The sequence below is a fragment of the Camelus ferus genome, chromosome 2 (assembly GCF_009834535.1).
Source record: "Camelus ferus isolate YT-003-E chromosome 2, BCGSAC_Cfer_1.0, whole genome shotgun sequence".
Lineage (NCBI taxonomy): Eukaryota > Metazoa > Chordata > Mammalia > Artiodactyla > Camelidae > Camelus > Camelus ferus.
Window position 1 is genome coordinate 17,865,062 of NC_045697.1, and position 23,816 is coordinate 17,888,877.

The following is a 23,816-nucleotide window of genomic DNA, read 5'->3' on the forward strand; positions in this document are numbered from 1 at the left end:
CATTAAATACTAATGAATTAAATGGTTAATTACCAGCAAATCCAATCCAATTGTATGTTGGAAGGATGGTTATACCACTTCATGTCAGTTTTACTTCAGCATTGCTAGAATGGTTCAACATTATGAAATAATGTATCAGGAAAATATGTTGCATCAAGATAAGGAAGAAAACTATAATTATATCAATAAATGCCAGCAGAACTGACCAGAGACACCAGACTGCATTCAGCACTCCTCTGGTTTTAAAGGTTATCAGACCTAATTCTGTTCTACAAGTGAGGTCACAATTCTCCGAGTAATAATAAAAGCAGAATGCGCCTGACTACAAGCTCCCTTATCCTCCTTTTCCCACCAGAAATATTTCTTATAAAGCAATAGGTGCATATTTATATTAACTAAAAACCTGTCTCCTCTACTGCCTTCATCATAAGTCATCTCAGGCATGCAGTGAAGGATCCCCCTGCAAATACAGATTGCCATGTGGGCCCTCTGACTTGTGCGCAAGAGATTCTAGATAACTGTAAATGGGGAGGATGCCTGTCTCAGTAAATGACACCACCATTCATCCATGTGCTCGGGCCAAGAAACCAGTGAGCTGCCTTGATTCTCTGTCCACCCCTAGCGCCTCATCTAATCCATCAGTGTCTTAGCTCAGGCTGCCATAACAATATACCACAGAGTGAGTGGCTTAAACACAATAATTTGTCACAGTCAGGAAGCTGGAAATCCAAGATCAGGGTGCCTGCCAGGTGGGTTAGGGTGAGGCCCCTCTTCCTGGCTTGTGGAAGCCTCACTTCCTGCTGCATCCTCACATGGTGGTGAGGAGGTTCTTCCTCTTCTTCTAGGGGTACCTATCCTATGATGGAGGCTCCACCCTCATGACCTCATCTAATTCTAATTTCTTCCCAAAGGCCCCACCCCTAACACCATCACATTGTGAGTAGGGGTGGGGAGTTAGGGCTTCAACATATGAACTTGAGGGACATAAACATTCAGTCCATAACAGTCAGCAGGTCCTAAAGTTCCACCTTCAAAATACATCCCCAGATCCAGCCAGCATCTCCCCACCCTCACACTGGTCCAAGTCACCATTATCCTCTCTTAGATTGTTGCAGTGCCTCTCCACTGGTCCCCTGCTTCCACTGCTTCCCCCTCTGCAGCTAGGGTGATCTTTTTAAAACATAAATGAGATTCTGTTGCTTTTCTGCCTCAAACCCTTTAATGCTTCCCATTGTGCTCAGACACCTGTCGGGGCCTCTGATCTCACCGCCTGCTACTTGTCACCTTACTCACTCCACTCTGCCATGCTGGCCTTCCTGCTGTTTCTCAAAAACCCACCACTCATTCCCACCTCGGGCCTTTGCATTTTAGGTGACTCTGCTGGGGATGCTCTTCTCCCAAATCTTTGCGTTGCCGACTTCCTTCAAGTCTTGCTTTATGTCACTGCCTTGGAAAGGCCTTCCCTGAATGGACCATCCTATGTCAGCCTCCTTCCCCCAAACTCTAGCCTTTCACCCTGCTTTATTTTTCTTCAAGTGCATATCTCTGTCTAACATATTAAATTGTTAGTTGTTTTTGTCTGCCTCCCACACTAAAAAGTTCTCTGGAAGGCAGACACTTTCCTTGTTCACTGTTCTGTTCTTAATGCCTAGAAGGTACTTGGCTCCTAATAGGTGCTCAGTAAATGTTAGAGGAATACGTGGAAATTTCTCCATTGTCATCTCCATATATTGCCAATCCCTAAAGTTGAGGGTCTCCAATTTTGAGGTTTGAGTGGTATCATAGATTAGGTTCCCCGGGAAGCAGACTCTGAAATGGAGATTAGCTTACAGGTTGTTTATCAGCACCTGTGGGAGGAAGGGAAGAAAGCAGGATTGGGCAGTGGGAGAAGTCGAGGTGTGATGCAGTCTTAGCAGGAGCTTCAGCCAGCCTTACGAGGAGTTCTGAAGACAGACTGACCCTTTGAAACTGTCCCCCCAAAGAAGTTATGTCCATATACTAATCTCTGGAACCTGTGATGTGACCTTATTTGGAAACAGGATCTTTGCTGGAGTAATTAAGTATCGCAAGGTGAGATCATTGTGGATTACCTGAGGAATTACCTAATACCAATGACAAGTCTCCTTAGAAGAGACAGAAGAGGAGAAGACATAGGGTGAAGAGGTGGCTATGTGCTGATGGAGGCAGAGATTGTAGTGATGCAGCCACATGCCAAGCAACGCCTGGAGCCACCAGAAGGTGGAAGAGGCAAGGAAGAATCCTCCACTAGAGCCTTCGGAAGAAGCACAGCTTGCCAACATGTTGATTTTGGACTTCTGGCCTCCAGAACTGTGAGAGAATAAATTTTTGTTGTTTTAAGTCACCAAGTTAGTGGTGATTTGTTATCCCTAGGAAATAAACGCACAGTCCAAATAAGTAAAACCAGGTCAAAAGCAAGGCAGATTGATTAATAAAATCATGATGTATCAAACTCTACCACTTAGCCAAAATGTTCAGCCTCCTAAACTATAGATCTTCTATGCATATATCACTTTGAAAATGAATGTTCATGTCATTTGTGAGACAGAATTATTTGGAGACTTGTATTTTGATTTCCCCAAGGATAACAAACCTTGTCTCTTTTTTAAGATCATACCACTACCATACATCATTCAGGAACAATGAGACATTTGATTGTCCATGACAACTTTTCCAAGTGCAATATTAGAAACAAAGCAGGGACCACCTAGAGACAAATGCACATTACGGCATGTCTGAATAAGCCATTTTTGTCTTATTTATTATGACTTCGTGTAGGACTCATTCAAATACATTCAGCAAGCACTTACTGTGTACCCAGCAGACACCAGCCTCACTGCTGAGTGCTGAGCAGTCAGAGATGTGCTAGATAACAGTTCTTGTGGTTTAGTTGAGAAAATTAAAGTATACTGAGAGAGGCAAAGTCTCTTATGGTATGGTACATGTGACAAGTGAGAAAGCACAGTGGCAATGGGAGTACAAATAGAGGCGCCTGTCACCCATGGAACCTGGGCTGAATCTTGAAAGCATGGTTGACTGGACTGGGGGTGGGACACACAGCATCAGGAAGCAGTGAGTGAGAGCTTGGAGGTCTGGGAAACTGCCCGAGGGCCAGGATACCTGGATTAGAGAATTATATTTCAGAAAGGCTGAAGATGCAAATAGACTTGCCATGGTGAAGGGTCCTGATAAGGGGTTCAGATTTCATCCGTAAAAACATTAGAGTGCCATGAAAGGGTTTTACCCTCACCAGTTACTGAGTGATATGATCAGATTGCTTTTTGGAAACGTTCGTGTGCTGGTATATGGATGTTGGATGGGGCAGGAGTAGTCAAGGAAGCCAGGTTAAGAGGCTGTTGCAGCCATCCCTCCAGACTTCTTGAAAACCTGGCAGTAGCAATAGGGGTGAAGAGAAGGAAAGAGCCTGGAGAGGGTGTTAAGGGGCTAGTTCTTAGGACCAGATCTGGAGTTGGCGGGAGGCAGAAGTAGTTTTTGAAAATCACCGGAACTCCATTTTTTGAACTCCAGAAAGATTAGGTACTGCCTTTTTATTCATCTCTGTACCAGCCCAGCCACTTGTATGAAATAAGCCCTCAATTTCTTAGTAGTTGAATCAAATTTCCTAGGTTTCTATTAGGAACTGAATTTCCAGGTACTTTCCACGGCACTCTCGAAATACCCTTCACTTTCAAGTATATAAAGCTGTTATGAGAGAGAATTTACGGCTCTCAGAAGGGCCTCCTGTTTTTGTTCGTCTGCCCATTTAGCAGCTTCTCACTGAATTAATGGCCTGGTGCATGAATCATGGTGACTACCGGTGCAGAATTAAGTGCTAACAAGAGGTTTCAGGAGAGCCGTCTCTGGTGCTGCCTGGAGCCCCAGGCAAAGGTCGGTCATGGTTGAACCCTCCACTCCAACCCACCCCCGCCCCCAGGCCTCTCACTGGCATCGCTAGCATACATATTGATACTCATTCTGTAGAAAGACCCGCAGTTCAGGTCTCTCTAGCTACAATCCCTAAAGAAATTCCTATAGCACTGCCAATGGAAGCCTTTTTAAATCACTTTATGACTGACTGAGCAAGCAAAGCACTGTGCTCCTGAAGCACTGGATACAACTGAATAGTAGACTGGCTTCCTGAAGGCAGAGTACTTCCAAAGTGCTTCGACATGTAGACTTTTACATCAAGAAGAGAAAAAACCAGAGTACATAAGACTATACAGGAACAGCATGGGTAGCAACAGCATGGAGTCATTCAAGAGGGAGAGGTGACTTGGGGCTGGGTTGGACAGAGAAAGCCTTGCAGAGATGACTTGAGTTGGGTCTCTAAAGACAGTTAGGACTTAGCCAAAGTTCTGGAGGGAGGGCTATTGGCAGTCTGGGGCTGGATGATTCATTCATGGTATTAACACTTAGCATCCCTGACTCCTGCCCACTAAGCATCAGGGATCCAAAATGCTCCCTGACACACACACATTTCCAGATACCCTCTGGAGGGCTGTACTTTCCAGGGCATGAACCACTGATGGACAGAAAAGGGACTATGAGAGAGTGATTCAAATGGAGGAGACCAAGGTGTGGGAGAGGACACATGAGACATTCTCAGACCACTGGTAGAGCATTGTGATGGTGGTAGAGGATGCAAGTGGAAGACAACATTTAAAGCAAGCTAAAAATCAGGTTTGTCATTAAATGCTATTCATGACACATCTAAATGGCCCCCAAAGACCATGTTAAACACTAATGTCAGGTCTAATTAAGAAGTCAAAGGCATGTAGCAGATGGAATATGAGCTCTGACCTCAGACCTACTTTGAATCCCAGCCCCACCACTTACTAGCTACTTCCTGGGCAGGTTACTCAGGTTCCCTCAGCCTGCCTTATCAACTTCAAAATGAAGATCGTACTTCGTCAAAGAGCTGTTGGAATCTCATTGTGTTGGAGGAGGCCATTGGAGGACATGACTCCAGATGACCCTCAAGCTGGACCCAGGCAATCAGAGGCTTCTCACCCCCTGCTCCCCTGTCCTTGGAATGTGCATTCTGCCCACTGCCCTAGGAGCCACTTCAAGGACACATCCTTAGAAGGGCAATGTGTTACTAAGAGTCTAGACAGTATATGTGACTGAACCCCATTAAGGCTTCTACACAAACTCTTAAGATTCTGGTGCATAAGTGGGGAAATCTACTTACATTGCAACCAACCAAGACAAATCTTGTACGTAAGGTCCCTTGCTTATTAAAACTGCCAGCTACCAATCTGCAGTGGTCTGTCTCTTTCTTTGGATCTCCATGTTCTCCATGTATAAGGACCAGTTTTGAATTTCACCAGGGAACTCCCAAGGTTGCCAACCAACACAGCAATCTGATATTAAAAATATTTGAGCCTTGACATAACTATTTTGTAAATGAATATATGTTCTACCAGTGTACCGAATTTTTTTTATAAGTCTTTTAAATTTTGGAGGTATGTTGCTTACAGTTAGTGGGAAATTTTTTCCTCCTTTTTGTTAATCAGGGTAATATTTACACTAATTTGAAGTGTCCAGTTTGGTGAATTTTTGTAATCTCATTTAACCACCACGATCAAGAAATAGAACAATTTTCTCACCCTAAGAAGTTTCCTCATACCCATTTGTACTCAATCATCTCCTTTCACCCTGGCCCCAGGCAACCAGTGATCTGCTTTCCATCATTAGAGTTCTGCAAATTATAGAATTTCACATAAATGGACTCACAGAGTATGAGATGTTTGTATTTGACTTCTTTTGCTTAGCATAATATTTTTGAGATGTATCCATATTGTTGTCTACATTCATATTTCCTTCTTTTTATTGCTGAGTAGTTGTCCGTGTTATCCCACACTTTCTCCACTCAAAGGTGATGGACATTTGATTTGTTTCCAGTTTGGGGCTGTTATGAATAATGGTGCTAAAGCCATTCAGATACATGTTTTGCCTGGATACATATTTTCATTTCTCCCAGGTGAATACTAACAAGTAGAACTTCTGCTTGTGTGGTATAGTTGTATAGTAACGAATATTTAACTTTTTAAGGGAATGTCATACTGTTGGCCACAGTGACTGTATTCCCACCAGAAATGTACGAGAGCCCCAGTCGCATCACGTCCTTGCCAACACTTGGTTGTGTCGATCTTTTTCACTTTCTCCATTCTAGTGTATAGTGGTATCTCATTGTGATTTTAATTGATATTTTTCTGATGACCAATAAAGTTGGACATCTTTTCATGTGCTTATGAAAATTTTTAATCAAAATATTTATCAAATGAAGTGCCAAAATGCGGTTGCTGGAAGCAGGGTTAGCAAACAGGGAGACTTGAAATCTGTCCTTTCATAAGCACAAGATCTACTGAATAAATTAAATAATGAGCCCCCAAATGATATACAATATTAATATTGAAACACTGTAATTGCAAGTGATATCTCCACTTGCAGGATGAATCATTTGCGGATGCACCTATTTTTAATTGGATAAATTTATGCTCTGTACTGGAATGAAATGAAATTTAGGAGGCCTATAATTATGCAGAATCGTAAGTAGAGACAACTTATTTGATGAGGGTTTTCTTATGAAATATTTGTTGAAGAAAGGTACTCTGAATGAAGGCAAAAAAAAAAGTCAGCATCTGTGAAAATGTTTGGGCTGAAATATTTACACATTTCAACATGCAAAACTTAAAATTATAAATATCCTCATTTTAGTTTGCTGGGGCTGCCATAGCAAAATACCACAGGCCGGGTGGCTGAACAGAAATGTATTTTCTCTCCGTTCTGGAAGCTAGAAGTCTCAGATCAAGGTGTTGACAGGTTTATTTTCTTCTGAGGTTTCTCTCCTTGGCTTACAGATTGGCTGACTTCTGGCTGTGTCCTCGCATGGTCTTTTCTCTGTGCTTACACGTCTCTGGTGTCTTTCTGTGTCTAATTTCCTTTTCTTATAAAGACACCAATAAGAATGGATTAGGGCCCACCCTAATGATCTCATGTTAAATTAAGTGCTCTTTAAAGACCCTGTGTCCAAATGCAGCCACATTTTGACGTGCTAGGGGTTAGGGCTTCGACATAGGCGTTCTAGGGATATATAATTCAGCTCACAACACTCCTCCATTTAGCGGACCAGTTCTGACATCCCTTTTCCTTCCACATAACACTGGAAGAAGCATGACCGCTGGCATCCAGAAACTAAACGCCCTCTGCCCTGCAATCTGCAGTCGCCCTTGTGCTCTGTGTTTTCCATATGTCAGCATGGACCTGCCAGGCTCCATAGACTTGCCAGGCTCCATGGACCTCCCAGGCTCCAAAGTCCACCTGTTTAGACCAACAATATCTAGCTGACCCTCTCACACTGGCATATTTTTAAGAAATAGATTTGTTTCTTCTGTTTATAAAAGTAATATATACTCATTGGGGAAAAAAAAGATCAAACACTGGTGAAGTATATAGAAGAAAATCAGATCACCCCCAAAATACACCAGCCAGTGACAGCCACTGTTACCACATTGGTGGCATCAAAACATCGAAGTGTTTTGTCTATGCAAGTACATGTGTGCTTTTCAATACAAAAAAATAGGAATCATGACATACATATTTTTTCAGCTTTGTTTTTTCTACTTAATATATTATGGACATCTTTCCCTTTCAATAAATAGATATCTTAAGAACTACCTAAATTCAGGCTAGCCAACCATACTCCTACCCAGCGGTAAGTGTTACTTAGACTCACTGGAATAGGGTGGAAGTTTCAGGGCTAAAAGACGTGAAGTGTTAAGCAGAGTGCGTAATGTTCCAACCCACTGCCTGAAGCTGGGATACACAGATTACCAGGTAATGCTGGGCCCAAGTCAGCGAGGCTCAGGGAGTGACTTGGGAGCCAACAACAAGCAGCCTCGTGTCCTGCAGGCTTGAGGGGTACTGCCCTTACCTCTTGTACTGACCTTCCTCCAGGCTGAGATTGTGAACCTTGGTCAATCCCAATCACGCTTCTCTTCTCTCCCCCAGTTTTCAAATAGACACATAGAAAGCAACTCAGCATAACCTCCAACAAAGGAACTATCGAAAAGGAATTCGCAAGTATCACACATTCTCCTCCTTTGCTTAAAATACACAGTCCATCTTCTGGGAGGTGCATAAGAAATACAGATGTTTGTCCTCATCTGTTCATTTTATCTCCACAAGAAAGAAAAAAATTACAGGGTAAGAGAGTCATCAGCCCAGCAACATAAAATCCTTTTGAACAAGTGTTAGATATTCCACTGCCTAATAGAAATTATATCAGAACTTATTTCCTATTGATAGATATTTTAGGTTATTTCCAAATTTACTAAACAACACTTCAGTGAACATGTTAGATAGATATATTTTGCACTCTTGCCTTGATAGATGTCCTAAGAATATATTCACGAAGGTGGAATCTGTGGGTTGAAGGGTATATATTTTTCAAGTTGTGATAGCTATTTCCAATCTGCTCTCTAGGAATGTTTTAGTGGTTTGTGTCATTTCAGTTATCTTGGGCATATACCTAGGAGTGAAATTGGGTCTCATGTGGTAAACCTACGTTTAACTTTTAGAGCAACTGTCAGGTGGTATTTCAGAGCAGCTGAACCATTTTATATCCCATCAGCAACGTATGAGGGTCCCAGTTCCTCCATACCCTCCTCAACGCTTGTTAGAATCTTTTACTTCAGCTCCCCCACTAGATGTGATGTGGTATCTCATTGTGGTTATGATTAGCACTTCTTTGGGGACTAATGCTGTGAATATCTTCTCACGTGTTTATTGGCCATTTGTATATCTTCTTTTAAAAAAGGTTTATTCAAATCCTGTGCCCATTTTTAAATGTGTAATTTTTCTTTTTAATGTTGAGTTATTAAGAGTTCCTTATATATTCTGAATAGTACTAATTCCTTATCAGATATATGACTTGAAATAATTTTCTCCCATTCTATGGATTGTCTTTTCACTTTCTTAATAGTGTCCTTTGAAGCCCCAAAGTTGTAAATTTTGATGAAATCCAATTAATCTATTTTTTCATTGGTTGTTATGCTTTAGATTTCATGTCTAAGAAACCATTGCTTCATCCAAGGTCAAGGACATTCACCCCTATTGGTCTTATAGTTTAAACTCTTACATTTAGATCTTTGCTCCATTTTGAGTTTTTTTTTTTTGTATATGATATAGTATGAGGCAGGGGTCCAACTTCATTCTTTTGCATATGGATATCCAGTTGTCCCAGCACTATTAGAAAAGACTAATCTTTTCCCCACTGAATTGTTCTTGGAACTCTTGTCAAAAATTAATTGACCATAAATTGGCTTATTCTCAGTTCTGTTCTATTCATCTATATCCTAACCTCATACCAGTGCCACATGGTTTTGATTTAAATAGTTTGTAATAATTTTTGAAATCAAAAAGGGTAAGTCCTCTAAGTTAGAGTTTTTTAGGGGGAGAATGTTTTGGATATTCTGAGTCCCTTACATTTCCAAATGTGTTTGTCTACTATTAATTTAAAAAGTACTTTCTATATTAAGAATAGTAATCCTTTATCTATTAAACATCTTACTATTTTCCCTTGTATATTGTTTATTTTTTCTATTCAATAGTTTTAATGTTTAATTAATTTAATCCATTAACCTTTCATTCACAGCTTAGGGATTTGGCTATGGCTTTTTGGAATCTTAATCTTTGTTCTGCCTCAGCCTACAATAGTTATTTAATCCTCCCACCCCGGATCACTATGAAACTCAGACTCCACTGTACCTGTGTCATAGCATTTGTTAGTCTCTTCTTGAGTAAATAGTGTGAAAGACTGAAAATGCCCAAAAATTTTTGGACACTCCTTCCATCAAGAGATGGGGTCTAAGTCCCCTCCTCTTCAATTCAGGTGGGTTCTGTAACTGTTTTCATCAGTAGAATATAGCAGAAGCTCACTCTTGCCTGGGCTTAGGCATTAAGAGACTGGAAGCATTCACTTCCTGATCCTTGGAACATTCTCTGGGAGCCCTAAGGTGCCGTGTAAGTGTGACTACCCTGAGACCGCCATGCTGGACAGGCTCTGTGTGCGAGCCTCCCACAGCTGAGAGTCCCAGCTAAGCCAGTCTTCTAGCCATCCCTTCGAAGAAACCAGACAAGCTAGTAAAGACTTTCAGAGCAGTCATCCACAAGCTAAACACCATCAGATGACCCCAGTTCACACTCATGACGTAGAATTATCACCCAACTAAGCCATCCTGAATTCATGACCCACAAAATCATGAGACATGATTAAATGGTTGTTGTTTTCATTGTGGCAGTAATGTATTACAAAGAAATAGATAAGCAGAAATTAGCCTGAGCTAATAGCCACCCGTGTACTGGTAACACAGGTGGAGAAAAAAGGAGCATATAATCCTTAAGAAAAAAGTTTTCCTTTTTGAAAAGAAGATAAAAAGCAATGGTTGAAAGTCAAATGTGGAAGCTTTTCAAGTTCTGTCCTCTTTGTAGAGTCTGGATGAGAGAGTAAGACTATATAAGAGGTGGAGTGGTATAAAAAGGTGAGGCTTTGAGGAAGTCAAATAAGGGTAGTGGCTTATTCCCTTACTTTGGTTAATCTCCCTGGACACTCCTCCCCCTCCTTAATCGAGGAAGAAGATTCTTCTTAGTCCCCACATTTCTAGTGTGGAAGAGATACCAGGAAAAATAGATGAGGGCTAAATTCTAAAGTGCCCCTTGTTCGCTTTCAATGCAGAATCTATTTTAAGGCTATTCCAACTGTTGGTGAAAATGTAAAATGATGTAGCTGCTATGGAAACCAGTATGGTGTGGTGGTCGTTTGTTAGAAAATTAAACATGGAATTACTGTATGATCCAGCAATTCCACTCCTGGGTATATATCCAAAGGACTGAAAGCAGGGTCTCAAGAGGGTGTTTGTATACCCGTGTTCATAGCAGCATTGTACAAAATAGTCAAAAGGTGGAAGCAATCCAGGGGTCCACTGATGGCTGAATGGGTAAACAACATGTTATGGACATATGATGCAAAATCATTCATCCTTAAAAAGGAAGGAAATTCTGACACATATTGCAACATGGATGAGCCTTAGGACATTTTGCTAAATGAAGTAAGCCAGTCACAAAAAGACAAATACTGTTTGATTCCATTTATGTGAGGTACCTAGAGTAGTCAAATTCATAGAAACAGAAAGTAGAATTGTGATTTCCAGGGGCTTGGGTGAGGGGGGACGTGGGGAATTGTTTAATGGGTAGAAAATTTTGGTTTTGCATAATGAAAAAATTCCGGAGATTGGTTGCACAGCAGTGTGAATATGCTTAACTCTACTGAACTGAACACTTGCAAGTGGCTAAGATAGCAAATTTTAGGTTATGTGTATTTTACCACAATTAAAACAAAACTGCTCTAGATTTTTTTTTTTTTTTTTTTTTAGTGGAGGCTAGAGGGGGTCTAGATTTTAGGAAAATGACAGGTCTGCTGGAAAGGTTGTATCCTCAGCGGTTCCAAAGATCAATTGCCTTCATTGTGGAAAGAACTTAAGGGGAATTTGTTTTTTATGGAACGTTGTTTGGAAATTGTGTTTTTTTAGCTCCCAAATTTAACAAATGGACACTATGGGTAAGTCTTCTTGTAATTTACAGATGTATATGCTTGTATTATCCAACAAAGTGTATGTATAATGTTATAGTACTAATTTGTGATGGCGAGTCTTTACCTAATGTTTACATGTGCCAGGCCCTGTGCCTGTTACATCAGTTAGGATAGGTTAGGTTACCCTGTGGCTACAAACAATCCCCAAATCAGTGGGAACTTATTTTATTTTATTTTTTTTTTAGTGTGTTTTTTTATTTTATTTTTTAACATTTTTTATTGATTTATGATCATTTTACAATGTTGTGTCAAATTCCAGTGTTCAGCACAATTTTTCAGTCATACATGGATATATACACACTCATTGTCACATTTTTTTCTCTGTGAGCTACCATAACATTTTATGTATATTTCCCTGTGCTATACAGTATAATCTTGTTTATCTATTCTACAATTTTGAAATCCCAGTCTATCCCTTCCCACCCTCCGCCCCCCAGTGGGAACTTATTTTAAATAAATTAAAGTTTATTTCTCACTCATAATACACAGCTTGGCTGGGGCTTCTCAGCATATCATCATCTTCATCCTAAGACCCAGGCTGACAGAGCTGCCAATATCTGGAACATTACCAGTGCCCGGTCAGAAGGAAAAACAAAAGCACATACCCAGAGTTAAGCCTGAAAATTTTGAGGTCACAGCCCCCAGGACTGTCCTCACTTCTAGTATCAACTACAGGTTCAAGGGTTCCCCAAACTACCCTCAGGTTTGTAATTCACTGAAGAACTGAGAACTCACTGAGAGCTATTATGCTCAGAGTTACAGTTTATTACAGGGAAAAGATACAAATCAAAATCAGTTAGAGGAAGAGACACATAGAGCAGAATCTCGGAAGTTTCCAAACACAAAGCTACACTGCCCTCAGGATGCATAACTCTCCTGGCATCAGTGCGCAACAATACACACAGAACAGTGCAGACCAAGACAGCTTACCTGAGCTTCTGTGTCCAGGCTTTTTATTGGGGTTACAGGACAGATCGAGTGATTGTCCACATGGTTGAACTCAATCTCCAGGTTGAGATAACACATGACCCAAAGCCCCTACCCTGAATCCCATGGTTGGTCTTTCTAGTGTGGCTTGCCCCGACACTAAAACTGTTGGATATGGCCAGCCCCACTCTAAGATCCAGTGTGGCCAGTCCCTACCCTAACCAAAGACACTTATCAGGCATGGCACCGATTACCTTCTAGAAACTGAGGGCAAAGCCAGTCCTTTCTTTGGGCAAGGCCAAGTTCTTTACTACGTAGCTTATGTCAAAACACACACTTCCACTCAGAAATTAACACCTGGCACTTGCTATCATCACATCTTTGGCTAAATCAAATCACAAGGCCAACCTTAACTTCAAAGAGGGTGGCGACGTACATTCTTCCCAGAGCTGATTAGGTATAGGTGATTAGAAATCCAGCCTATCATATAAGTATTTTATGTGTATTAATTCATTTAATTTTCTCAACAATCCTCTATTATTATCTTCATTTTTCAGATAAAGAATCAGAGCCACAGAGCAGTTAAGTGACACATGCAAAGTTGCACGGATGAGGGCAGAGCTGGGATGCCCGGTTTGAAGCCCGGGAACTCCATCTCCATAGCTCATGCTCTTGAAGACAACTAAAGTGGAAAAAAATCCCATAGCATCTTTATGTTTTTTCTTTTCTCCATTCAAGTAATACTTGACGAGTACTTCTGAAGTACCCCAGCTGCTGGACTACAATGTGCTGAAAATATAATGGCCTAGTGAAGCTGAAGTCTTTCCTGCTTTCTTCTTGGACAAAGGAATTTGTGGTGGAAAACAGGAGCTGGAATAAGCAGGCCCCACTCCTCGAACACAGTCAGCACTACCACAGCTACATCAGGCCCATTCTCCCAAACTAAGATCAGATCTCACCCACCATGGGAGACCATTCATTCTCTTTTTATGGCAAAGAAGTTAAGTTGAATTTCTGCTACTGAAATCAAAGAATCTTAATGCACACATATTCTTCCTCTTTTTAAAGTTCCAATGCCAAAGAAGCCATCATGTGCCCTACATGGGAAGGGGAAAAGGTTTGTATGTAAGAAATGAGAATAAACCTGAGGAAGGCAAATGAAGCTCTTAGGGGATGATACCAATTTCCTAGGCACCAACTGCTGAAATTATCTCCCCTTCTACCCATACCCAACAGCCAGAAATTTTTAGAGAAACACGAACAGCAGCAAAAGAAGGAATCAGCCACCAGGATGCATGGAGAGACACCAGCAAATCAAGTATCTTATCTCCACTAAAAAGATTTAGTACTAGAAAGCTGCAGTGAAGTCTCATATCTCGAAAATTCATTACAGCCATAAAAAGCACCACCATATTTTCATGAGCTATTAAAACAAACAGTTAAAAATAAAGCCCATTTGGTATCCAATATCCTTCGCATGATCATATTTTTTCATGTATTTGTGAAGCAACAAAATTTGGTTAACTGCAGTACATCTCCTTGTAACTCGTTCAGATTTCCCCATTCTCTTTTGCATCCTAAAATAATAAGCTACAAGTTCTCTAGCCATATAAATTACAGAGACATATCACAACAGGAAATACATGCTCTTTGTTTCTCCTCTTCACCTTTCTCAACTTATCTTTTATTTTAACAATTCTTTTTTTTTTTTTTGGAAGGGGGAGATAGATAATTAGGTTTGTTTATTTATTCACTTATTTATTTAATGGAGGTACTGGGGATTGAACCCAGGACCTCATGCATGCTAAGTATGCACTCTACCACTGAGCTATACCTCCCCCATTAATTTAACAATTCTTAATTGAAATCTCCACAAATGTTGAGTGGCATGGGCATAGAATAGTATAAAGGGAGGGCAATAACATTTATTTGGAATCTGTTACGTGCCCATCTCTTCGTTTGTTATTTTATTTCATTTAATACTAGCTCTAATTTTTAAAGCAAGTATTGTTACCCCTCATTTTTCTGATGGGGAAGCCTCAAAGAGGGGAAGTCATTTACCCAAGTTTAAATAGCTATAAAATAGCTGTGGTAGACACCGTTGACTGCTCGTGCATGACTATTTCCTTCTTTGTGGGTGGAACATACTTCTTCTTGAAGAAGCTGAAAATGCTGAGTACACTTTATCTCACACCTCTTTGCTGATAGGACATGAGCTTTGATGCAACCTAGTCAATGGGGCCCAAGGGAAAGTCTGCTGAGGACTTTGGGGAAAGTTTCCTCCCTGGTTAAAAAATAAAATACACATACACAAGAAGGGTCCTCTTTCCTCCCACTTTTTGGTTTTGGATAAGGTCTTCTCATGATGTGGTACCTGGAGCTGTCACAGCCTTCTCGAGACTATGAGCACACAAACCTGAAGATGAAGTTGAATCCTCTAGAACACTTCAAAAATGGCGAAAAGGAAAAGTGGTCCTTAATGAAATTTTTGAATTCCTCATTTAACTTACCCTGGAACCACTATACCTCAGGACTTAGAACAGTGCTTGGTGGATATTAGGCACTTAACAAACATCTTTTGAATGAATAAACAAATGATTTTAACTTTTCAAAACTTGTCTTCATAAAAAAGAAATATCTAGCAAAGCTAAATCTTCATCTACCTTCTGACCCAGCAATTCCACTCCTAGGTATATGTAGAAAAATGTTATGTGTCCACAATAAGTATGTGAAAAAGCATTCATAATAACTCCAAACTGGAAACACCTGAAATGTCCATCAACAGGAGAATGGACAAATAAATGCTGGAATATTCTTGCTTTGGAACACTATACAGCAACATAAAAGAACAGACTATTAATGCTCACAATAGCATGGATGAATCTCAGGGACGTAATATGGAGCAAAAGATAACATACATGTGAGTACATATTACTTGATTCCATTAAATAAAATTCAAAAACAGGAAAAAACTAATCCACAGTGACAGAAATCAGTGGTTACCTCTGGGAAGGGGGAATAATTATCAAAGGTTAGGGGCAGGAGAGACTCTCTTGAGGTGACTTGAAATGTTCTACATCTTGATCTGAATTGTGGTTACATGGGTTTATACGTGTAAAAATTAAGCTGTACACTTAAAATGTATGCACCTTACTGTATAGGTTATATCTTGATTTTTTTTAAAAGGCAAAAAAGTTTTGTTTGTTTTTTTTAAAAGAGATACAAGAAACATTTTTTACTCAGTCTTTATTTAGGAAAGGTTTTACCTTAAGTGCCTTACAAAATAACCTTCATAATCACACTATCAAGTACACATTGCTCTCTGGCAGATATGAGACTCAGAGAGATTAAGTTACTTTCCAAGGTCACACAGCTAATCAATGTCAAAGCTAGGATTTGAATACAAATTTATCTGACTCCAAAGCTCATGATTCTTTCTCTGTGTTATAAACAGGCAGGCAACTGCACAGACAACTTACCAAGGTCATGAAAAGAATTATCACTGTGACCCACGAATACTCTTCCGGAGTGTGCATTTTTCTATAGAAATTGCCTAAATAGAACAGAAAAGGCTTTATGTACAAAGATAGTCATTGCAGAATTTATAATAGTAAAAAACTGGAAACAACCTAATTATTCAACAGCATATAATTAAGCAAATTATAATGCATATATTCAATAAAATATTATGCAGCCATTAAAAATTATGCTCAAGAAAGCTTATGATATAATATTCAATGGGGTAAAACGGAATAGAAATTGCATTTACTTTAAGAACACAACCATGAAAAACCAGAAAAAATTAAACTTATGCCTATAGAGGGAAAAGCCTGAGGTTGTTTGCATGTAAAGAACATTAAAAATGTCTGCCTCTGAAGAATGTGATTTGGCAAGGTGGTTGGAGGAGTTGGGGTGCGTGGAGGGTTAGAGAGAGGACAGGAACTTTCATTTTTTGCTTTAGAAATTCTGTATATGATTTTTATAATGAATATGCATTTTACAACAAAATTTTAATTCATTAGAACAACCGGAAGGAAATTTGTACAATATTAACAATGGCTGTCTTTGAATAATGGGGATTTGGGAGATTTTTTTTTTTTAATGTCTTCTTTCACCTTTCTATACTTTTTTAAGATTCCTGTGATGAGCATACATTTCTTTATATCTGAAGAAAAACCCAAAACTTATTTCAATGAGATGACGCTTTTGAAAGCACTCTGTAATCTGTGAAGCAATTCAATTATAAAAGTGATTTCATTACTACTGTAAATACTATGCTGGCAATGCCATTTGTAAAGTCAGAGGGCAGATCCTCTAACTAAATGCCCAAGCACTCAAGTTTTGTGCAGCTGCCACCTTCCAGAAGGTGGGAGGGAGGCTGGGCAAACCACCCCCGCCCACCCAGAACAATTATAATGCCTAAGAGTTTTTCTGGCAAAACCACAGGTGTTAGATTAAAAAAACATTTCCTGGGGCTGAACTTCTCAGCCCAGGCATGTTAGTATCTCCTGAGGGAATTTTTTGATGCCTACTGCAAAGACTGGAAATCTTTGTTTAGGGTGAGGCCCAGGCATGGGTGTTTTTAAGATGTTTCCCTGTTAATGCTAATAAGCAGAGTGGAGAAAGATGCCTTCAGGAGCTGCTGTAGATAAATTCTCCCTGTGGTGTGCTGGGAAGAGTTCTGAAACCCCTCTGGGAACGTTTAACTCTAGCCAAAAAACTGGAAAAATACTGCTTTCTTCAAGCCAACCTGAGGTTTTTTTGGTTTTTGTTTCTTTAAGAATTTTAATCGCCATGTCTAATTTACAGTTTATAAAGGTCATCAGGGAGCTAAGATAATCTTATTTGATAATCTCATGGAATTCTGATAATGTATGTAAAGTCCTAACAGGTTTAACTGTCTAGACAATTCTGGGAGGAAAGTAAGGCAAAAACCATTATTTACATTTTGCCCAGGAGAGAATGGAGAGGAAAGAGTTCAGAAATTTCCCAAGATTAATTAACAGTAGACTTGAACCCAAGTACCTTCCCCAACCACAACATGCTAGTTTCAAGAACTGGCTTATACTTTTGAGTTGCCAATAATATTACACTAGGACAGATGATTCAGAAAAAGCCTTGTCTTCATCCTTTCCCACTGCATCCCCAGGACCTGGAAAGCAAAGTAAACATACAGTCATCCCTTTGGTATCCATGGGAGATTGATGCCAGGACTCACACAGATAGCAAAATCCAAGGATGCTCAAGTCTTTTATATAAAATGATGCAGTATTTGCATTTAACCTAAGCACATCTTCCCGTATACTTTATTTTTTTAATTGAAGTATAGTCGATTTACAATGTTATGTTAATTTCTGGTGTACAGCATAGTGATACATTTATACACACACATATATATATATATTCCTTTTTATATTTTTTTCATTATAGGCATTACAAAGTATCAAATATAGTTTCCTGTGCTATACAGTAGGACCTTGTTGTTTCTCCCGTATACTTTAAATCATCTCTAGATTACTTATAATATCTAATGCAACGTAAGTGCTATGTAAATAGTTGTAATGCAATGTAAATATTATGTAAATAGTTGCCAGTGTGCAGCAAATTCAAGTGCTTTGGGGAACTTTCTGGATTTTTTTTCTCCAAAATATTTTTGGTCCACGGTCGGCTGAATCCAAGGATTCGGAGCCCTGAGATTTGAAGGGGCCGCCTGTATTGTGTGAACGTATTTTACATGGAATTGTGCAACCCAGTAGCACTGCTGAGAGCAGGGCCTGGACATGAGTAAGTTGTATTGAATGAAAGAGTGAATGACTGTATCCTTCCAGATTGCATTATCCCCATTTGTCTTCGTCCTTTCAGACTGCTGTAACAAAACGCCGCAGATTGGGTGGCTTATAAACAGCAGGCATTTATTTCTCATGGTTCTGGAGGCTGGGAAGTCTGAGGTCAAGGTGCTGGTGCGTCAGTGTCCACTGAAGGCTCAATTCCTGGTTTGTAGATGTAGCCTCACATGGCAGACAAGGTGAGAGGATCTCAGGGTATCACTTAGCAGGGCGCTATTCCCATTTGTGAGAGCTCTACTCTCGTGATCTGATCACCTCCCAAAGGCCCCACCTCCTAGTACATTTCTATTGATAGTTAAGATTTTAATATATGTATTTGTGAGGGGGACACAAATATTCAGTCTATAGCTCCATTTTACAGAGGAGGTAACTGAGACTCCAAAAGGGAAGGTAACATGCCTGAGGCAATGGAATTTATAAGAAACAGAACTAGAAGGAAGGAGAACTCAGGACAGCCAACCTTGCATTTTTACCCACCATACTAAACTACCAACTTTTGTAGTATTTAGAGACCAAGCCCTAAGGACAAACCTTTAGAGACAATTTACGTGGCAACTCTTCTCTAGATATCATACAAAGATATTATAATAGGAGGAATATTGAATAGGAATTGGCAGCAGTGATTTGCTATTAGTGTTTAATTGAAAACAATTCATTTTACTTAAGTCTTACTTCCAAAATCCTTAGTCTGATTAATGACAACCTTCTGAAATGATTTTTTAAAAAAATAAAAAAGATGTTGTTCCTGAAAAATTCACATAATATAGTATGTGACAGATCACTGGAGTCATATATTTAGATCCACAATTACTAGATACAAATAAAAGAGATCTGGAGAGAAGATATCATACATGCTTTTAATCAGGAAAGAAAAAGATCTCTCTAATCAATGTCTTGCAAAATCATTAACCAAAGTCCTAAACTGAAGCTCAAACAATTGAAAAATGAAAATGATCCATTTACTCATGACAGGGAGATTGCAGTCTTATAAAAAAGCTGAATGCATATATGGATGAAAAGGATCGACACTGCCATTTAGTAATTGGCTAAATAATAGTCATAAACAAATGGAAGAAATAACCTAGTTGAGAGCAGAAGTCAGAATTTTCTCCATCATCTTTAAGAGGTCACAGAATTCCGATGCTTAAATCATTAGTTATATGGAATAGAACTGATAGTTGTAAAAGGCATTACAATTCATCCATCCATCATCTATCTGTCCTTTCATTCATCCAGTCATCCATCCACTCATCTATCCACCCACTAAGTTTAACAACATGAAATTGCCATTATTTGAGCATTTTTGACTTACGAGAAAGGCAATTTCATGTGGTTCAATATAAAACATTCAGTTAATACTTAATTGAACATGCTACCAGATTTGGGGAGTAAGGGTTGAATAAGAAATACTCCCCATTTCTGCAAATCTCCACTGGGAGAAACACAAACCAACTACTATTTACAAGAAAGTTACGATTGTACAAAGTGCTGTGGGATTTTATTGATATACTGTATATGCAGAGAAAGAACATACAGCAAATTGTCAGTAGGAACATGGCTGGTGAGAGTTTATAAAATTATTTTTCCTTTTGTTTATTTCTACTCTAAAATTTTTTATTCAATGAACATATGTTATTTTTGTAATTAAACGTTTTTTGAAAATGTTCCATGAAGTTTGCAGAATTGATGGATACTAGAAGATATGTATAAGATAAAGGATTTAAAGCTAAAAATAGATGAAGCAACCTAGGTAAAATAATAAGTGGGACACTGGATGTACAAACAGATAATGGCCAGACCATATATAAAAACAGAACTCTGACCCACAACCTGCAACACCTAGCCTGGGAAACCAATCTATTATTTATAGTAACCAGCCTGGGAAGCCAATCTTCCATCTGTAAGTCAGATTTATATCTATCAACCGGCCCAGGAAGCCAAACAATAATCTCTGTAGCAATTGGCCCCAAACAACCAGGACTTTGCTAGTAACTGAGCTTCTCTAATTTCTGTCCTCACTTTGAACATAGGACCAACCAGAGACAGCGCAATATGTGCCCCTAACCAATTACGTAGGATGCCCCACTTCTACTCAGCCCACCTCCAGCTTCTCCAAGCCAACAGCCTCCAATGAGGGCACACCTGAAGCCTTCCCTTTGTTTTACTGTAAAACATCCCCACTCCTCTGACTGCCCTTCAGTCTCTGCAAGTAATGATGGCTGACTCCCTTGCTATAGCAAACTCTACATAAAGACACCTTGCCTGTTTTCATTTGGTTGGTCTTCGTTTATTTCCACAGAAGAGAAAGAGAAATGAACTTGGGAATGAGCTTAGCACACAGACTGCAAATGACAAAGGCAAATACATTTACAAGGAATGAGCAGTATAGCAACTCTCTGTATCCCACTGATCACAAGGACTAGTGGGTTCTGATTAAGCCCTAGGAAGATGAAGTTGTTTTGCCTCCTTTATATTTCCTTTTTCCTTTATATTTCCTTTTTCATACCCACCTTCAGCACGCTTTACCCCCAACTCCGTAACCTGATAGAGAAAATCTAGATCCACCATGTGCCTCTGCTTGTTTGAACTTTGAAAGCTGAGTCCAAATCAGGAGACCTTAGGAACCAGATTTAATTACTAGAATATCAACTCCGTGAGGGAAGGGAGCATGTCTGTTCAGCCCCTCTCCATGTGCCCAGTTGAATGACTGAAATAAACACATGGCTGCACTCAGAAAACACCTGTGGTCCAACACACCAAAGGTGATACAAATAGATTAGCCACATAGGAGCCAAAGACTGGGGTCATCCCTCCGCAGTGATTTGTCCTGTGATGCTCAGCACTTAGTTGGATCCAGCTGCATTTCTAACTCTGTCTTTCTTTTGTGCTCACTGGATAGTAAACATGAATTGCTATTAATAATAATTTTCCACTGCACGTCCAGAACAATCCATCCAGAGAAAATTGGAACTTCTTCTTTGCTGAGGTCCAGTCCCATCAATTGGATGCTCATTTTATAGAAAGGCCATTGAGCAAAATTAATGTACCCAAACAAATAGAGTTTGTCCTTGTAACTGATTCTGAGTATGACAGGAAACAAAAGGGCCGCCTTAATGGTCTCCTCTGGGAAATTTATTTTCAGAACATTGAGTTATTTCCTTCTACTTGACCAGATTAGATTAAAATCTTTGATATAAAAAAAAAGAGAAAGAAAGGAAGAAGACTAAAACTCAGTTGTCTGTTTTCATAGAAATCACTTTGAGATCTAGCTTCGTTTAAATTCACTTGTTATTGTCCAAGTCAAATAATGTTATAATCTTAGGGTTATTTTACTTTTTTCCATTTGACACTCTTTTCCCCCCATTTTCTTCACACCGTCCCCAGCATGTTTTACCCCTGGCCTCCTGACCTGAAAAGGTAAAGCGAGAGCCGCCGTATGCCAGAAATGAGGAAGCTGGAGCCGCTTTAAAATACTACTATACCTTGCCACGAGATAACACTTCAGACTATTATCCAGAAACTCTGGTCATCCTTTTTCTGCTGTATTGGACAGGTCGGTGAGGGCACCTGTCTCACTCCCAGTCACTGGTGGTGGCTGGGAGGAGGCCTCTCCCACAGCCTCTGGAATGTTCTATTCCATGTGCTCTGCCTGCCTTCTGACCAACTCTGTCACAGTCAGTTGGACCTAAAAGCAGCCAGTTTGTGGGCTAACTTGTGAAGTGGCCAGGCATGACAAGCTCTGTTCAGACAGGAGAGATAGTAAGAAAAGGAGCCAACCAGGGTCCCTCGGTCAGAAATTAGATTTAGAACATATGGAGAGAATCCATTGGGTTCAAGAAGTGACTCTGAAAAGTTGCAAAGAGAAGGCAGGAGGGAGCCTATGTTACCCATAAACAGCTACCACAAGGCAGGAAGGCGTGACGGGACAGGATGCTGCTGGTGGGTTATTAGTAGGAGAGAAGCAGAAGAGATGGGACAGAGCTGCATCAGCACAATGGCCAGGAAATGGGTGACGCTTTGTGCCGCGAGGCAAGGAGGGAAGCCACTTCCTGATCAAGTTTCCCTCAAGTTCAGCTGGATGGCACATGAACTTCCTATCATCGTGTATGTACTTAAAAAGACACACAAAACACAACTGCAGGAACCTGAGCGTGCTTCTTTTTTTAATACAAAATAGCTGAACACACACACTCCTCTAAGAACCTTGCCACATCTGTTGGATCTTAACCTTCCTGCAAAGAGGAGTAGCAAAGTGGAGAGAAGCAAGAAGTTACAGGCAGAAGTTCTAATCCAGCTTCGCTACTAATTTGTGAGTAATCATAAGTAAGAGGCTTATCATCGCTAAACCTGTTACTTCAACCATAAAGTGGAATTGGACCAGACGCATTCACTTGGTAACCGTGTATTGAGTGCCTGCTGTGTGGCAGGTTCTGTCATGGCTAATGGGACCTAACAGTGAACTAAGCACAGGTTTTGCTCCCTGGGCTTATATTCAAGTTACAGGTTATTACAAAATTGTATGATGTTAGCACTAGATAATGAATTTCTTTTAAGGCAATTTGAGTTGGGACTTCTGTTTTTGCTGCCCATGACTTCTTAACTATTTTGGGGACTTGAGTAGAAGTGAGAGTCCAGTTAGGAAATCACTGAAGTAGTCAAGACAGAGATAATGATGGTTTCGACAAGGGTGGTAGTGGTGCAGATAGAGAGAGAAGTTAATGATTCAAGAGATTTTTCAGAAGGAGAATCAATATGGCAAGGGGTGGATGGATGGAAGGATGGATAGATTAAATCACTAAGGAAGTACTGTGCCACTTTTACAATGACTATCTTAGTCCATTTGGGCTGCTGTAACAGAAATACCACATGCTGGAGGCTTATAAGCAACAGAAATTTATTGGAAGCTAGGAATTCCAAGATTGTGGCACCAGCAGATTTGTTGTGCGGTGGAAGCCTGCTTCCTGGTTAAAAGGCAGCCATTTATTCACTATTCACATGGTAGAAGAGGGTAAAGGAGCTCTGAGATCTTTTTTATAAGGGTGCTAAATCCTTTTATGAAGGTTCCCACCCACACAACCTAATCACCTCCCAAATGGTCCATCTCCAAATACCATCACACAGAGGATTAAATTTTAATATATGAATTTTAGGGGAACACAAACAGTCTATGGCAATTATGTAATAGCTTAACATGTCATTTGAAAATTTCTTATGGACCAGAAATGACTGCAGTTATACATCTGAGGTTCTTTTGCATCTCATTTGTTGGCCGAGTGTGCCAACTCTGAGGTAGACATTAAAAACAGTTTCAACATGTAAGCTTGTTTATTAGTCTATGTCAGAGTCCGAATGTCTAATTCTGGGAGCAGAAA

General features: G+C 39.9%; 1 long non-coding RNA gene and 1 other non-coding gene across 4 annotated transcripts in view; one reads left to right on the forward strand and one right to left on the reverse strand.

Moving 5' to 3' along the window:
- The window catches only part of LOC106729739, a 48,755-nt gene that overhangs the window by 21,582 nt on the left and 3,357 nt on the right, over positions 1–23,816 (forward strand). For 2 of the 3 annotated variants that reach the window (XR_004325313.1, XR_001366151.2), the window contains one exon: positions 13,156–15,827. This is a non-coding gene — a long non-coding RNA (uncharacterized LOC106729739). Of the gene's footprint in view, positions 1–13,155; positions 15,828–23,816 lie in introns of those variants that run through there. The other variant, XR_004325314.1, reaches the window with a different exon arrangement.
- Positions 14,365–14,436, reverse strand: TRNAA-AGC. Its single transcript has one exon. It is a non-coding gene; the product is annotated as a tRNA-Ala (tRNA).